Below are 17,490 nucleotides of genomic sequence, written 5' to 3' on the forward strand. Positions count from 1 at the left end.
AGGAGAAGTTTGGTAGCAGCACAGCCATGTCTGTGTGTGTGCGTGTGTGTGCGCATGTGTGCATGCAGGCATTCGAGTATACGATTGCATGTTCTCCTGAGTGTATACAGGAAGTCATATTTCCTATGAGTTTCTGAACGTGGGGCTCTCTCTGGTGGATCTGGGATCTGTGAGAGTCTGAATCACCTGCTTACTCTCAGATAAGTTAGCGTATGTTCCCTTAGAAGTGGCATCCTTCAGCATTGCACAATCTGAACATTCATACACATCAGCTTTAGATCTTTGTGTTAGACCTAGAGTTAGATCTAACCTTAGATCTAAATGCTACACAGATCCCCGCATCCACAAAACTTGCCACACTTGAAGGACCAGTGATTGAGGTCAAGTGAGAGGAAATCTGGTCCTTTGAACCCTGCAAGTTTCATAACAGGCTATGGTTCTCAAGTTTCTCAATTTCCATGATCTGTGTTTGGCAACTTGGTTTCCACAAATTGGATGCTTCCTACTCACTGGAGGGAAATAAGGATCCACAGGGTCACACTCTTTATTATTACAAACACACTATTTAACAATCCAGAGTCAGAATCAAACTTTATCCATCCCTGTGCATGTCACTTTAAGAGGTTTCTAGAAACCTCACCTGGGGGAATCTTAGAATTGTGGCATAACTAAACGGTTGAATCTTGGAACTGCAGAGTCCACAATTCATAATCTTGGAATCTCGGATTCCCAGAACCTTAGACTCAGAACATTTGAATTACTGATGCTTGGAACTCTTGATGCTTAGAATTTTAGCATCAGAGTTTCCTTTGCCCACATCCTTGGGAACTGCATTCCCAGCCCCTCTGGTGGCAAACGTCAGATCTCCAAGCTGAACGTTCCTTCCGAGAAAGAGTCAAGAGAGGAAAGGAGGGGCTGGAACTAGCTGGGTTCTGCCATTGAGGCATATCTCCAGAGGAAGATAGAGTGGCTAGTAAGTCTTTGCCCAGCAAGAAGGGAGACGAGAGGGAAGAGGGAACAAGTATTAATCTCCAGAGTCCTCAAACTTACACCTGAAAAGGGAAAAGCAGGAGTCCATCAAGGCATTACCAAAGGTGCCAAGAGAAGTCACATTCTAGCCACCGATGCCTCGATCTCACCTGTCCAGATAGGGCAGTCTCAGCTTTGTTGCTCTGGAAGAGCCAGTGACCCAGCCCAGCAAAGAGACAGTGCTGGGGTGGAGATGTTAACAGGAGCCCTGGATTCTGGTCCAGGCTTTGCTGCTAACTCTTTGGGCCTTCCTGAGTCTCTCATCGGTCTCCTTCCTCACAGGAATTATTTGAAGATTGAAACATAGCCTGGTGTTGAGCTTTAAAACTCAGTGGCTGCAGGAACGGGAGGATGACAGTGGCGATGTTTCTGGGTAGCTTGTTTTTCACTGCTCTCTTCTACCAAAACAAGAATCCTGCTCTTGGCATAATGACAGGCACAAGTAGCATGTGTGGAGTGCCTGCTATGTGCCAGGCACTGTGCTGAGCCCCTTGTATGAGTTTCCTAGAACTGCCAGACCAAAGTATCACAAGCTGGGTGGCTTACACCAACAGAAATGTATTGTCTCAGAGTTCTGCAAGCTAGATCCCAAATCAAGGTGTTAGCGGGGCCATGCTCCCTCTGAAACCTGTAGGGGAATCCTTCCTTGCCTCTTCTTAGCTTCTGGTGGTTTGCAGCTCTTGGTCTTTGGAGTTGCTTGGCTTGCAGCTGTGTAATTCCAAACTCTGCCTTTGTCATCACATGGTGTCGTCCCTGTGTTTGCCTCTCTTCACATGGCCATCTTTTTTTTTTTTTAATTTTATTGGAGTATAGTTGATTTACAATGTTGTGTTAGTTTCAGGTGTAGGAAAAAGTGAATCAGTTATGCATATACATATATCCACTCTTTTTTAGATTCTTTCCCCATACAGGCCAATACAGAGTATTGAGTAGAGTTCCCTGTGCTATACAGTAGGTCCTAATTATTTATCTACTTTACATATAGTAGTGTGTATATGTCAATCCCAATCTCCCAATTTATTGCTCTCCCCTTTTCCCCCTGGTAACCATAAGTTTCTTTTCTACATCTGTGACTCTATTTCTGTTTTGTAAATAAGTTCATTTGTACCATTTTTTTTAGATTCCACATATAAGCGATATCATATGATATTTGTCTTTCTCTGTCTGACTTAGTTCACTTAGTATGATCATCTCTAGGTCCATCCATGTTGCTTCAAATGACACTATTTTGTTCTTTTTTACTGGCCATCTTTTTATAAGCATACCAGTCATACTCCAGGATGACTTCATCTTAACTAATTATATCTTCAATGATTCTTTTTCCAAATAAGATCACATTCTGAGGTACTGGGAGTTCCGACTTTAGAGTACCTTCTCGACAGTTCAATCCATAACGCCACTTATGCATGCACTCATTCAACCAAATAAAGTGTCTGCGAGGTGAGTCTATGATGATCCTTGTTACAAATGAGCACACGGACTCAGAGGAAGGTTAAAGAATCTGCCTAGGGCTTCCCTGGTGGCGCAGTGGTTAAGAATCTGCCTGCCAATGCAGGGGACACGGGTTCGAGCCCTGGTCCGGGAAGATCCCACATGCCGCAGAGCAACTAAGCCCGTGTGTCACAACTACTGAAGCCTGCATGCCTAGAGCCTGTGCTCCGCAACAAGAGAAGCCACCGCAATGAGAAGCCCGCGCACCGCAACGAAGAGTAGCCCCAGCTCGCTGCAACTAGAGAAATCCCTCACACAGCAATGAAGACCCAACACAGCCAAAAAATAATTTATTTATTTATTTATTATTTAAAAAAAAGAATTTTCAAATAGGGAAAGCTAGAATGGACCCTGTGTGTTAGATCGAAAGCAGAGATATCAATATGAATTGTTTTTGAGAGAGAAAGAGAGAGAGCTCTCCAAGTTTTGTCCACTGAGAGGGCCAATAAGCAAGGATATCCCACTAGCAATAAGCCCAGCTAATACCCAGATCTCGGTTTCTAAATACCATCTTCCAATAAAAGGAATCAGGACTCTTTAGAGAAGTGGTTGATTCCAGGGCTGGAACAGGGAAAATATAAAAACATTTATGGGAATTCCCTGGCAGTCCAGTGGTTAGGACTCTGTGCTTCCATTGCAGGGGCCATGGGTTTGATCCTTGGTCGGGGAACTAAGATCCCGCAAGCCGGAAGGCGCATATGTGGCTCAGATTCTGGTAGGTGAGTGAGCACAGTGGTGGAGAAAGAGCTAATTCTCTTCTGATTGCCATTTTCTCTATGGGATAAGAAATGGGACCACCAGCAGAGTGATGTGGAAGGAAAGGGTCATGAAGGTTTGAGGGAGCAGGGAAAAGTGTAACAGTTGGGGCTCAAGGAGAGGCTAATTAGAGATGAGGAAGGTTCAGCTGCCCTTGGTGTGTTTCAGTTTCTCCACCAGCGTTTCCCAACTGGGTTGGACTTTGCCCCCAAGTGGACATTAAATAATGACTGGAGTCATTTTTTATTTTTTACAGCTGGGCGGAGGTCTGCTACTGACATCTAGTGGGTAGACACCAGAGATACTGCTAAACATCCTACCACTCATAAGACAGTCCCCCCACCCAAAAAGAATGATTTAGCCCAAATGTCAATAGTGCCAAGGTTAAGGAAACTCACAATACATCCCTCCCTACCCCAGGTTCCCTCGGTAGCAGGAGAGTAAGTCACACCACCAGAAGAACTCAAAGCCCCTTAAAACTCCCCTTCTCATGAATCCCAAGTTCCCCAGTAAGGCAGTCCCATCAGGCCCCTCCCAACCCAGTTCTAGGGTCAGGGAAATGTCACTTATGGGGTTCAGGTAGATCCAGTACTGCTCCCTTCCCCCAGAAGTAGGGGTAGATGTCAAGGGAAACCAGAAATACATAATCCTGTAATCAAGCCTTCACCCCTCTTCCAGGACCTGCCCTAACCTGCCTTTCTGGGGCTTAAATAATAGCATGGGCCCCACCTCCATCCCAACATATGCCTGGGCCTGGGGTGTCAAATCCCCCAGAACCTCCAAGCACTTCCTCCCCCGCCCCCATGGGAAAACTACCATCGTGTCCACCAATGGACCTGGGGGGTCACCAACATCTCCACCTGGCCTCCCAGACCCTTGACCTCTGGGGCTCTCTCCCCCAGCCTAAGCTCCAGGAACTGGAGTCCTAGCCCAACTCCAGGATTTTGCAATCTGCCCTTCTGACCTAGCAAGGAGTTGAGTAACTGTGGCCAGTTTCTGGGGCGGGAGCCAAGAGCAGACAGAGCTGGTGGGGAGCTTAAGAGAGCCTCGGAGGTGGAGGTGAGGCAGGAGGTAAATGCCCCCCCCACCCCAGGGTAAAGCAATTGGAGATTTGTTCCCTGTGGACCAATACTCCAAGACAAGCATAGCAGGACAATCGAGGGAGGAGGCTGGGCCCTACCCAGATAGAAGATAAGAGACCACTTATTTCTCATTCTCTAAGTCAGGAGACCTCCCCGACTACACATGCACAGAAAAGCTCCTTCGAGGTCAAAAAAGGAGGGGGTGCCATCCCATAAAGTGATGCTAACTACCCACAGACCTCTTCGGTAGAATCCAGCTTGGCTAAGAGATGCACACGCACACATGGCAGTGTCCTGAGATAAACAATATGGACTCTGAGCCAGGCAAATCAAAATGATTGGCCAAAGGAAACCTGGAAGAAATAAGTCATTTAAACTGCCACAAGGGCGTGACTCTCTCTCTGAGTCTGCCCATGTGTCTATCCACACGTACTGTACTTTTTTCTCCTAATAAATACTTTACTTGTTTCACTACTTTCCGTCTTTGTGGGAATGCTTTTCTGCAAAGCCGAAGGGCCAGGGGCCTTGTCACTGACCAGTGGTCTATGGCTAGGATTCGGTGCTCTCACCACCACGACCCAACCACAATCACTGGCCGGGAACTGAAACCCTGCTGCAAGCTGCTGCAAGGCCAAGGCCACCAGAGATCAGAGGTGTACGTGGGCAGTAGCAGGGATACCATTCACGTCTGAGGTCCTTTCTCCTGAGGCTTCTGCCTGCCCCGCCCTTCTCCCAAATCCTCCTTCAACCTGAGCCTGGTGTCAGTCCTGTCCACTGCAGTCCAGCTCTTGGAGGTGTGAGAGACAGAAAGAAAAAGAGACAGGGAGACACCCAGACAATCAGGAGAAGATGGTGACTGAGAAAGATTACAGGGAGAAAGAAGCAGAGAGAAAGAGAAAGGGCACAAAGAGAATTAGAGATGGAATAGAGGGTGAAAGATAGAGACCCAGAGACACAAAGGGAGAGAGAATGAGAGAGACAGAGACATAAAAAGAGACAAAAAGTTTCAGAAGCAGAAGCAAAGAGAAACGCATACAGAATTTCAGAGACAAACTGCAAGAGACAGAAAAGGGTCAGAAGAGTTCTGAAATTGGGCCCCCAGAGAATGAGAAAACTTCTGCCCAGGACGGAGATCCTGCCCCCATCCTTGCCCCTTCATTTTGCCAGAGCTCTGTAACCCCAAACCTGACCCAGAACCAGATCCAGGGTCTCCAGTGGCAAAAAATGGAGAAGACTTCACCCCAATCCAGGGCAAATGAACACCACTGGCCACAGTGAGAAGTGCTGAGGTGAGCCTATAGGAGGGGGAGGTGGGGTTCCCAAGGAACCCACTCAGGGCATCATTGCAGCTGGCTGTGAGCCCCGGACCCATGCAAATAATGCAGGAAGATGGGAGGGATTAAAAGTCACTGGGAGAACTAGGAAAAAGGGGGGCAAGGTGGTGTGGACAGAGATGATTTAAGAGCAGCCCCTACCCCCAGACACATTCAGAGCTCCTGAGCACACATCTGGAGCAGACACTGCCAGTCGGACCAGACCCTCCAGAACACACCTCAGCTGTCCCAACAGCTCAACAGGTAAAGGGCAGATCACAGAGGAGGGGGTAGCTCTTAAGAGAGGGGTCAATGGCTCCATCTCCCTGTCTCTGAGATTGGCTGGGGTCTCCCTTGTCATCTCCTCTGTGGGCGCTCAGGGTCTCTGGGTCTGTCTCTCGGGGGCTCTCTCTGGGACTCTGTTCTTTCACTTATCAAAGTGTATCGGAGCTCCGAGCCAGGACTGGGCACTGGACACTCTGTACTAATGCTTTACCCAGCCAGTGGCATCTCTCTCTGGAATGTGACCCCTGGGTTCAGGACACCTTTCTGTCTGTTTCTGCTTCTGCCTTCCCTCTGTCTCAAGTCTGTCTTGGTCTCTGTCTCTGAGTGTCTCTGTCTAACATTCCCTGTCTGTCTCTCTCTGTCTCTCTCTCCCCCTCCATGTCTCTCTGTCTCTGTGTATCTCTTTTCTGTCTCTCCCCCTCCATGTCTCTCTTCTCTGTGTATCTCTCTTCTCTGTCTCTGTCTCTCTCTTCTCCATCAGCCTCTGGGTTTGGCCCTGCCTCTTCCTCTCTCCGTCTGTCTCTCAACCTCTTCCCGTCTATCATTCAGTGTCCATCTCTATGTCTCTCAGTAAGTATATATCTCTGTCTCTCCATCTCTCTCTTCTCTTTCTCTAGTTCTGTGTCTCTCTAGTTCTATCTCCTTTCTCTAGTCTCTCTCTGTCTGCCTCTCTGTGATTTTCTCTGTCTGGCTATTTCTGTGTCTTGATTTGTCTGTCTCTGTCCTGTGTGTCTCTATCTCTCTTTATCACTACATCTGTGTGAGAGTCAGTCTCATGAAAGATATTAGATGAAAAATGATAGATAGGGGACTTCCCTGGTGGTGCAAGGGTTGGGAATCTGCCTGCCAATGCAGGGGACATGGGTTCGAGCCCTGGTCCAGGAAGATCCCACATGTCGCGGAGCAGCTAAGCCCACCACAACTACTGAGCCTGTGCTCTAGAGCCCACGAGCCACAACTACTGAGACCACGTGCCACAACTGCTGAAGCCTGTGTGCCTAGAGCCTGTGCTCCGCAACAAGAAAGGCCAACGCAATGAGAAGCCCGCGCACCGCAACGAAGAGTAGCCCCCGCTCGCTGCAACTAGAGAAAAGCCCGCGCGCAGCAACGAAGACCCAACACAGCCATAAATAAATAAATAAATAAATTTTTTTTAAATGATAGATAGGGCTTCCCTGGTGGCGCAGTGGTTGAGAATCCACCTGCTGATGCAGGGGACATGAGTTCGTGCCCCGGTCTGGGAGGATCCCACATGCTGCGGAGCGGCTGGGCCCGTGAGCCATGGCCGCTGGGCCTGCGCGTCCGGAGCCTGTGCTCCGCAACGGGAGAGGCCACAGCAGTGAGAGGCCCGCGTACCACAAAAAAAAAAAAAAAAAAAAAAAAAAGATAGATAGATGATAGGTAGACATTCATAGATATTTGGATATCTCACTCTCATTTCTGTCTCATCATCTCCAATTGTACCTCTCTGGCTCTCTTAGTGTCTGTCTCTATCTCTCTTCTGTCCCTCTCCATTCGCCTCGATTTCTGTCTGTCTCTCTGTATTTTGACTACCTCATGCCCTTTTTCTCTCTCTCTCTCTTCCCCTCTCCCTCCTTCTCTCCCCTGGCCTTTCCCTGTCTCTGCCTCTGTCTACTTCCTTTCTTCTCTCCATCTGCACCCATTTCCAGGGTCTGGGGAAGGCAAGTTCCAGAAGGAGCTGAGGAGTGAAGGAATCCCATTCCCTCCCCAGAGCTGCCTTCGCCCCATTTTACCTGCCCACCCCCCTCCCCCAAACCCCCACCCCCTGCCCAGGTGACTGCAGGGGCCTTCACCATGGACAGCATAAGCACAGCCATCTTGCTTCTGCTCCTGGCTCTCGTCTGTCTGTTCCTGACCATCGGCTCAAGGGGCAAAGACCAGCTGCCCCCAGGCCCCAGACCCCTCCCACTCCTGGGAAACATGTTGCAGCTTCGCTCCCAAAACATGTTGACCTCCCTCACCAAGGTCAAAGGCCTAGGCTTGGGTGAAGGGGAGGGACAAGGCAGGGAGGGGGTCTCATGGCCCAGACCCCCCTGTGACCTCTGTCTTCTTACCCTCAGCTGAACAAGGATTTCGGCTCAGTGTACACAGTGTACCTGGTGGTGGGTGGTGGTCCTCAGCAGGTACCAAGCTGTGAAGGAGGCTCTTGTAGACCAGCAGGCGGTGTTTATGGCTGCGGCGACTACCCTGTCTTTTTCTTTTCTTTTTTTTAAAATATAAATTTATTTTATTTATTTTTGGCTGCGTTGGGTCTTCGTTGCTGCACGCAGGCTTTCTCTAGTTGCAGTGAGCAGGGGCTACTCTACGTTGTGGTGTGCGGGCCTCTCATTGCGGTGGCCTCTCCTGTTGCGGAGCACGGGCTCTAGGCACACGCGGGCTTCAGTAGTTGTGGCTCGCGGGCTCTAGAGCGCAGGCTCAGTTGTTGTGGCGCACGGGTTTAATTGCTCCACGGCATGTGGGATCTTCCCGGACCAGGGCTCGAACCCATGTCCCCTGCATTGGCAGGCGGATTCTTAACCACTGTGCCACCACGGAAGTCCACATCACCTTTTCTACTCAGACCCTCTGCCTCCCTCTTATAAGGACCCTTGTGATAACATTAGGCCCACCCAGATAATCCAGAATAATCTCCCATCCCAAGATCCTTAACTGAATCACATAGGCACAGGTTCTTGGAAATTGGGACATGGACATCTTTGGAAAGGGGGCCATTACTCATCCTACCACACCACCCTGGTTTGGCTCATGATGGGTCAGGTCCTTAGCTAAGCACTTCCCAGCCACACACTCACTGACTCCTTATAACAGTCCCACGAGGAGAAGACTATCATCAAGCCCATTTTACAGATGAGAAAACTGAGGCTCAGAGAATGGAAGTCGGTTCGCCTAGGTCATGCCCAGACTAAGAGTCCAAGCCAAGATCCAAACTATGTCTATTTAACTCCAGATTCAGTTTGCTGGGCCGTGCTATCATGTAATGGCTAATGCAGGAATGTGTTGTTTTCTGTGATCTGTTGGGTCGTCAGATCATTGGGTGTTAGGTTGTGTTGCTGTGTGTCATTGCCAAGTGAGGTTATAGTATTGTCAGACACTGTGTGTAATATTGTGTTGTATATTGTGTGTATGTTGTATTGTGTATGCTGTGAGCTGTGTTGCCAAGGATATCCTGTAGGGCAGTCTGGTGTTGCTGTCGATGTGCTGCAGGGTGGTGTGGATTCTGTGCTGTCTGTTGTGTTGCCAGGTACTTTTGGGGTGTTGTTATGCTGCATGTTAGGTGGCCAGGAGCGCGTGTTCTGTGCTGCTAGTGGTGTTACCGCCTGGGGTCTGGTGTGTTGCACACTGCGTCTCCTGAGCCGCGCCCCCGACCCGTTAGCCCCTCACCCTCAGGCGAGCCCTTCGACCCCAAGTTTGTGCTGAGCCGCTCGGTATCCAACATTATCTGCTCCGTGATCTTCGGCACCCGTTTCGACTACGACGATAAGCGTCTGCTCACCCTTATCCACCCCATCAATGACAAGTTCCAAATCATGAGCAGCCCCTGGGGAGAGGTCTGGAGGCCTAGTTCCTCGGGCGAGAGGGTTGGGGGTCCAGCCCTTCCAGGGATATAGCGGAAGCAGTGGGCAGGGAAGGAATTGCGATTGGCCCTGCCCGGCCCCGCCCCTTTCTGTCTGACCCCGCCCCCGAGGTATGCGGCCCTGCCCACTCCACCTACACAGAGCCCCCGCCCCACGCTACACACACACACACACACACACACACACACATGCGCGCGCATCTCTGCTCCATCCTCAGCGGTACGATATCTTTCCGAGCCTCCTGGATTGGGTGCCCGGGGCTGCACCAACACCTTTTCCAGAACTTCGGACGCATGAAGGGCCTCATCGCCCGGAGCGTCTGTGACCACCAGGCCTCCCTCGACCCAAACTCTCCCCGGGACTTCATTGATTGCTTCCTTACCAAGATGGCACAGGTAAGCCCTGCCTGGAGGTCTCACCTCTGGTCTGACCTACTATCCTGTCTCAAACCAACAAGGATCCCGAGTTGAGCGCGTTTGGGTTTAATCTCCCCACATCCGGGAAGTGAAGCTGGAACACCTGGCTCTGCTGGGGCCACTCGGGGCCTCCGCCAATTAACAGCTCTTTAAGAAATCCTTAAGGATTTGTTATTGTGGGCCCCGCGGCTGAGATTCTCCCTACCCTGCCCTTCCGCGCTCCCCAGCTCCCCCAAGGAAAGAAAGTTAAAGAGAGGAGGGACTGAAGTGGCACCCAGTAGCAGTTGTGTAGGTCTGTGGGGAACGGGTCGCACAGGATCCGAGCCCGCAGGATCTCCCCCCGGCCTTGGCTCACATCCCCACCTCTTCTCCCCCGCAGGGGAAGCAGGACCCGCTGAGCCACTGCCACATGGATACTCTGCTGATGACCACACAACAATCTGCTCTTTGGAGGCTCCGAGACCCTGGGTACCACGCTGCGCCACGCTTTCCTCGCGCTCATGAAGTATCCAAAAGTGCAAGGTGCGAGCGCCGGGAGCCTGGTGGGGAGACCCGCCCACACGGCGCGGTAGTGCACACCCGCCCCTCCCGTCTCGAAGCCCCGCCCACAATGAGCTCCAGCCCAGTGTGTCTGGAGTGAGAGCCTCCAGCTCGCGCCTGGGTCGCACAGCCAAAACCGCAAGCCCACCGGAGGCTGACCCCGCCCACGTGGTCCCCGCGGTCCACACAGCCTGCCGGGTCTGCCGGGACGCAGACCCCGCCCGCACGATCTTGCTTTTCCGCCCACCTCTGACCCTGCCCACACAACCCGCGCGGGCCGCCCAGAGCCCGGCCCCAGAGCCTCAGCCACCGGGTCTCCCCAGGAACCCAACTCCTCCCACACAGTCTGAACGGCCCGCACCGCACAGTCTGCGACCCCGCCTCCCCAAACCCCACCTCTGGGTCTTTCGCGGAACCTTGGCCTCCAGGACGCTGTGCGGAGACCGACTGGGTCTTTGCCGCCTGCTTCACCCCCGATTTCTCAGCTCTCCCGCACACCCCACCCCATCCTCCTGCAGCCCTGGTCCTCGAAGTCCCGCCGGCATCCCATCAGGGGCCTGGACCCCAAGCAGCCCCGAACCCCCTCCGCACAACCCCGCCCCTAGGAGCCCTGGCACGAAAGAAACTTACGCCCTCACCTACATCTCTGAACTCAATGCCTCCCTCCGAAGCTCCGGCTAACCTTCACATGCACCCCTAAAGCGCCCCCCGCCCCCCGACTGGAAAGCATTGACTGGACCCCTTCCACACGCAGGCACACACCTCTTCTCAGCACAGTCAAGCCTGCTGATACCCTCAACAACGCTCCCCCCTCCACTCCAGCCCGCATACAGGAGGAGATCGACCGCGTGTTGGGACGCGCGTGGCTGCCTGTGCTGGAGGACCGAGCGGCCATGCCTTACACAGATGCGGTGACCACGAGGTGCAGCGCTTCGCAGACGTCATCCCATGAGCTTTCCACACCGCGTCACTCGGGACACGACTTTTCAAGGCTTCCTGCTACCCTTCCTGCAAGGTGCGCTGGACACCTGGCAAACGACAGCTGAAACCTTAAGAAGAGGCATCCCAGGCTCTTGCAACAGGCATCTGCGGCTCTAGCAAGGAATATCCCAGGCCTTAGCAATCAGCACCCCGGACCTTAGCAACTGGCAACCCAAGCCCTAGCAACAGACATCTGAGGCCCTTAAATCCAGAAACTCAGCCCTATGCCACACCATAGTGGACTAGACCACGTCCTGAACCCCGGACCTCTTCCCTATGACAGGTTCCTTTCCTAAGACCCCTCTCTGAAATCCCCAAGGTCTGGGACTTCATCCTGCGGAGCCCCTGTACCTAAATACTGTTCTCAGAGACCGCACTCCCGCCCCAGGAACCCCAAATCTGTTCCTACAAGGAGGGTATCCCGCATCCCTGCCTCAGACCCCAACAAAACCATTTCCAGCACCCATCCCTGAGAACCCTAGACTCCCACACCCTAGACTTCCTGGACCCCTGTGGAGTCCTACGCTCCACCACCCCTTATCATGTCCCCAGGACTCCCAGCTCCGTACAGTGGAAATCCTAGTTTGGGAACCTCCCAGCCCTTCTAACACCACTGATTCTGCCTCTCCACCCACACGGGGCACGGATATCATCACCCTCCTTAATACAGTCTACTACGACCCCAGCCAATTTCTGACGCCCTGCGAATTCAACCCTGAGCATTTTCTGGATGCCAATCAGTCCTTCAAGAAGAGCCCTGCCTTCATGCCTTTCTCAGCCGGTGAGTATGGTCACGGGCAAGATCCAGTCTTTCTGGCCCAGTATTTCACCTGCATTCCCCAGGCCTAATTCCACTCCCCAAACCCTCTCACTTCTTCGTCCCATCCCATCCTCAGCTTTGGATATGCAAAGACATTCCTTCTCCTTCCCAACTCTGCTCCTGTAGGCCGATAGCAACGGAAATCCCCGCGGAGGGAGGCAGGGAGTCAGGATAATATTGTAATTTAACTTGGACTTGGTCACTGTCAGTCTCTCCACTGGGTGGTGCAGTTGAAGTGGTCCTGGTTTTTCTTGGCTTTGGTCTTTACCCGGCTGAAAAAAAATCTTTCCTGTTTAACTCAGTATTAGAAAAGGGCGTGGGGTGAATAATAATAGGTAACTTACCATATTACCTACTGTGCACCAGGTGCTAACTCTGAGAGTGGTGGCTAAGAGCTGGGCTTTGCTGCCAGACCCCAGCTTTGTCATCTTCTAGCTGTGTGGCCTTGGATATGTTCCTTCACCTCTCTGTGCCTCGGTTTTGTTTGTTTGTTTAATATTTATTTATTTATATATTTGGCTGCACCAGGTCTTAGCTGCAGCATGCAGGATCTTTAGTTGATGGGATCTTTAGTTGCATCATGCGAACTCTTTAGCTGCGGCATGTGGGATCTAGTTCCCTGACCAGAGATCAAACCGGGGCCCCCTGCATTGGGAGTGCGGTGTCTTAGCCACTGGACCACGAGGGACGTCCCTGTGCCTCGGTTTTTACATCTATAAAATGAAGATCATAAAAAGGTCCACCTCTTGGAGTTATTAAGAGGATTAAATTAATAGCAGTATAGTGCTTAGAGCATTATATATGTTCACAATAACAAAATGAGGTACTATTACCCTCCCCATTTCAGGTACCTACCCAGAAACCTGCCCAAGATCACGAAACTAGTACTGTCAGAGTTGGGATTCGAACCCCTGCCATGTTGCACTTGCAGCAGATCCACGATTTACTTAAACTGTTTTTTCCAGACCTTTAGATGGATGGGTCCGTGAGTACCCAGCCATTATTCTCATGTTTTCCTTTGAAAGTTGAGGAGGCCCCTCACCCCATCTTGTCTCATTGCTCCTGCCCACCCTTTCTCCCTGTGGGAGGCCGGCTGTGCCTGGGCGAGTCGCTGCGGCGCGGGGAGCTCTTCCTCTTCCTCACCGCCATCCTGCAGAGCTTCTCGCTGGGACCGCTGGGGGCGCCCGAGGACATCGACCTGACCCCGCTCAGCTCCGGCCTCTGCAATTTGCCGCGGCCTTTCCAGCTGTGCCCGCGCTCGCGCTGACACCGCATCCCTTCCAGGTTCGCCAGTGAGCGTTGAGGACCGCCCGTTCCCCTGCGCCCCATCCCTCTCGCTGTCACACTCGCTTCCCCTCACCTTGTGCCTGCCACATGCCCATCCCCCATCGCTCGTGTCTTTACCTTCTGCGCCCCCAGAGGCAGAGAAAGCCAAGGGGAAGGGGAAGCACATGCCTTGTTTTATCCACAGAACTCGTTCCATTGCGCACACTTTGGGGGATTTTGTATCAATTTATAATAAATTATCTTTATAATAGATTCGAACCTGCCTTGGCTGAATTAAAGGGAGGAGGATAGTCCTCTAGGATGGGGAGAAGGAAGGTCTGGCTGCAGAGAGGGGAGACACCTGGCTATGATGAGTTCAACCCTCACCCTTAGGGCGGTTAAAAACTGGGAGAAATTGTTTCCTGGAGACAGGCTGGAAGGTAAAGGCTGTGAGGGCTCGAATGAAGACGGAGGCAGAGAAGCCAAGGCCGAGAAAAAGACAGCAGCCTAGAGAGATATGGAAAAGGTCTGCAAGAGATGCAGGGCACTGTACAAAGATGGAGATGTAAGCAGGGAGAAAGTGAGAGACCCGGAGAAATAAACAGACCCAGAGATTGAGAAATCACAATTACTAACACTTATCTAGTGCTTCCTATTCACACACTGGTCCAAATGCCTCATTTAAATATCCCTATGAGACAAAGCAATTTTATTATACATTTTTACAGATGAGCAAACTGAGGTTGCTCAGAGAGGTGAAGTGACTTGCCCAAGATTACACAGCCAGAAACGGGCAGAGCTGGGTTTGGAACGCAGATCATCTGGCTCCAACACTGCTCTTCAAATCTTATGAGTCAGAGATACAGAGGAAAGCAGAGAGATATGGAGACTGAGATCTAGGGAGGCAAAGAGAATAGAAGACAGAGACAAAGAAAGAAACAAAAATGACCAGAGAAAGAGCAGAAGGGCAGTGAATGGGGAAGTGAGGCACTGGAAGACTGAAACTTTCCCCCATTTCTCATCCCTCTCATTGGACTGTTTCTTCGTCTTGCAATTCCTCCCTCTGGGGTGGGGATAGCGGTCCCCAGGCATGGGGCCTCCCAGCTTGGGACTGGACTTGACAAGCTGACATCTGCTGACAGTAGCTTTTCTCAAGGAGCAGGCATCTCAAGTTTCACTGAGCTGGAGTCAGACCGAATGAGGCTGGCCCCGCCAGCCATGGGCAGAGGTGACCTGGAAGGCCCTAGCCTGAGTGGAGTCTCCCCAAGGTCACCCAGAAGCTGGGACATGCTCTGTTGAGTATGGGCCTGGCTGGAGGGAGGCTTATAGGTGGCCCCCACATGGGGTGGTGGCTCCCTAATCCCCACACTGTTCCCACCACAGGCCAAGCACAGAGTCTGCCCCAGGGCCCAGGCAGGGACGCAGAGGTGGAGGGGGGAAAGGAGAGATTCAGAGGTCCTGAGAAAGAAAGATGGAGAGATGCAAAAGAGAAACACATGACGAAGAGAAAGAGACAGAGATAGAGAGATACATAGAGAGAGATCCTGAAAACCAAAGACTGGGAATGAGAGAGACAGAGAGACAGAGGAGGAGAAAGAGAGGAACTGAGAAAAGGGGAGAGATAGAGATGCCCAAAGAGAAGGAAGACAAGGAGATGCTAAAGTCAAGATGGAAATTAAGAGAGGCACAGAGCTGAAGAGAGACAGAGATCTGAAAGGACAAAAAGAGAACCAGAGAGAAGCCTCAAGAGAAGAAACAGAGACAGGCAGGAAGGGAGACAGTCACAAGGATTCAACCAAAGATAGAGATCGAGAGAAACAGAGTCTGAATTATAGAGCAACAGAGAGAAACAGAGACAAGAATTTATATTGTCTAAGAGTAAATGACAAACTTTAGATTAGATTTGTAATGTAGAACCAAATGAATTAAAAGGGAAGTATAGGGCTTCCCTGGTGGCGCAGTGGTTGAGAGTCCGCCTGCCGATGCAGGGGACGCGGGTTCGTGCCCTGCTCCGGGAAGATCCCACATGCTGTGGAGCGGCTGGGCCCGTGAGCCATGGCCGCTGAGCCTGCGCGTCTGGAGCCTGTGCTCCGCAACGGGAGAGGCCACAACAGTGAGAGGCCCGCGTACCGCAAAAAAAAAAAAAAAAAAAAAGAGGGAAGTATAATATTTTAACCATAAGCACCCCAATGTTCACTGCAGCACTGTTTACAATAGCCAGGTCATGGAAGCAACCTAAATGTCCATCAACAGAAGAACGGATAAAGAAGATGTGGTACATATATACAATGGAACATTACTCAGCCACAAAATTGGGTCATTTGTAGAGACATGGATGGACCTAGAGACTGTCATACAGAATGAAGTCAGTCAGAAAGGGAAAAATATCTTATATTAACACATATATGTAGAATCCAGAAAAATGGTACTGATGAACCTGTTTGCAAGGCAGAAGTAGAGACACAGATGTAGAGAACACACGTATGGACACCAAGGAGGGAAAGGCGGGTGGGATGAATTGGGAGATTGGGATTGACATATATACACGAATATGTATAAAATAGATAACTAATGAGAGCCTGCTGTATAGCACAGGGAACTCTACTCAATGCACTGTGGTGACCCAAATGGGAAGGAAATCCAAAAAAGAGGGGATATATGTACACACATAGCTGATTCACCTCACTGTACAGCAGAAACTAACACACATTGTAAAGCAACTATACTCCAATTAAAAAAGAGAGCGAGAGAGAGAAACAGAGACAGAAATAGGGATGAAGAAAGCCATGCATTCATTCAGCAAAATTTACTGAGTGCCAACTGTATGCTGAGCACTATTTTACGTGCTGGGGATACAGAAGTGAACAAGACAAAATGCCTGCTCTTGAAAAAAGCCTGAGAAAGAGGATCCATCGGAGAGGCTGGGGTGGGAGTTGGGGGAGGGGGTGGCGAGGGCATGCTTGCTGCAGCCCTGTGGTCTGCAGAGTCAGTGCCTCTGAGCACTGCCCTGCCCCTCAGCCCCTGCCAGTCACCAGGCTCCCAGACAGACAAAGGCTGACAGGTAGGGAGACGTGCTACACAAACAGGCAGGAAGACAGGAAAGCAGAGACAGAGGGAGATTAAGGTAAAGACAAACTGGAAGAGGCAGGGAGAGAAAAAGACAGACATTGAAAAGAGAGCGCACGAGAGAGAAGACAAACGTGAACAGAGGTAGACACTGAGAGTGAAACAGATAGAGAGAAATGGGAAGAGAGAGAAAGAGAGAGAGATGAACAGAGAAACACAGAGACTGGGAGTGAGAGAGACACTCCTAGAGACAAGCCCTGTCCCAGACTCTGCACAGCCCCCTCACCGTCTCCCCAGGTCTGGGCCCTGTGCCAGGCACCTGGTGGAAGGCTAGATCCAGCCCGGCAGGGTGGGTGGCAGGGTGGGCCGCATTCCTGAACAGTCTGTTCCAAGTACAGACTCAGCCACAACCTCCGCCCCGGCCCATCGTGGCCTGGCATCGGGGGGGGGGGGGTGCCCACTGAGGAGTCTGAGGGACTGGAGACCAGGGGTGGAGCAGCATAGGCATAGGACATTTGGGGCATCTGGGAGCCAGAGCATTGGGAATAGAGATGGTAGGAGTTCAGGGCAGAGCATAAGTGTGGAAATACCAGGGTGTCAACCGTGGGAAGGCAGCCAGGAGTCATAGGATAGGCATGGAAGTGCCAAGCTGATGGGCACCAGGACACTAGGGGACTTGAGTGAGCATCTGGGAGACATGTATGGCATACAGAGCTCCAAGAGCAATGGGTGTGGATGTGACAAGGGCTCAGGTGTGAGTCCCCAGGAATCACAGGCACAGGGCACAGGAGTGCCAGGCGAATGGACACATCACCAGGAGTGTTCTAAGAAGTGTATTTAGCAGTCAGG

At 51.3% G+C, this 17,490-nt stretch overlaps 1 pseudogene; it reads left to right on the forward strand.

The window, feature by feature from the left end:
• Positions 1-7,771: 7,771 nt before the first annotated feature.
• Positions 7,772-13,576, forward strand: LOC132479573 (cytochrome P450 2F5-like; annotated as a pseudogene).
• Positions 13,577-17,490: the final 3,914 nt, after the last annotated feature.

This window comes from Mesoplodon densirostris, chromosome 19 (genome assembly GCF_025265405.1).
Source record: "Mesoplodon densirostris isolate mMesDen1 chromosome 19, mMesDen1 primary haplotype, whole genome shotgun sequence".
NCBI classification, from domain to species: Eukaryota; Metazoa; Chordata; class Mammalia; order Artiodactyla; family Ziphiidae; genus Mesoplodon; species Mesoplodon densirostris.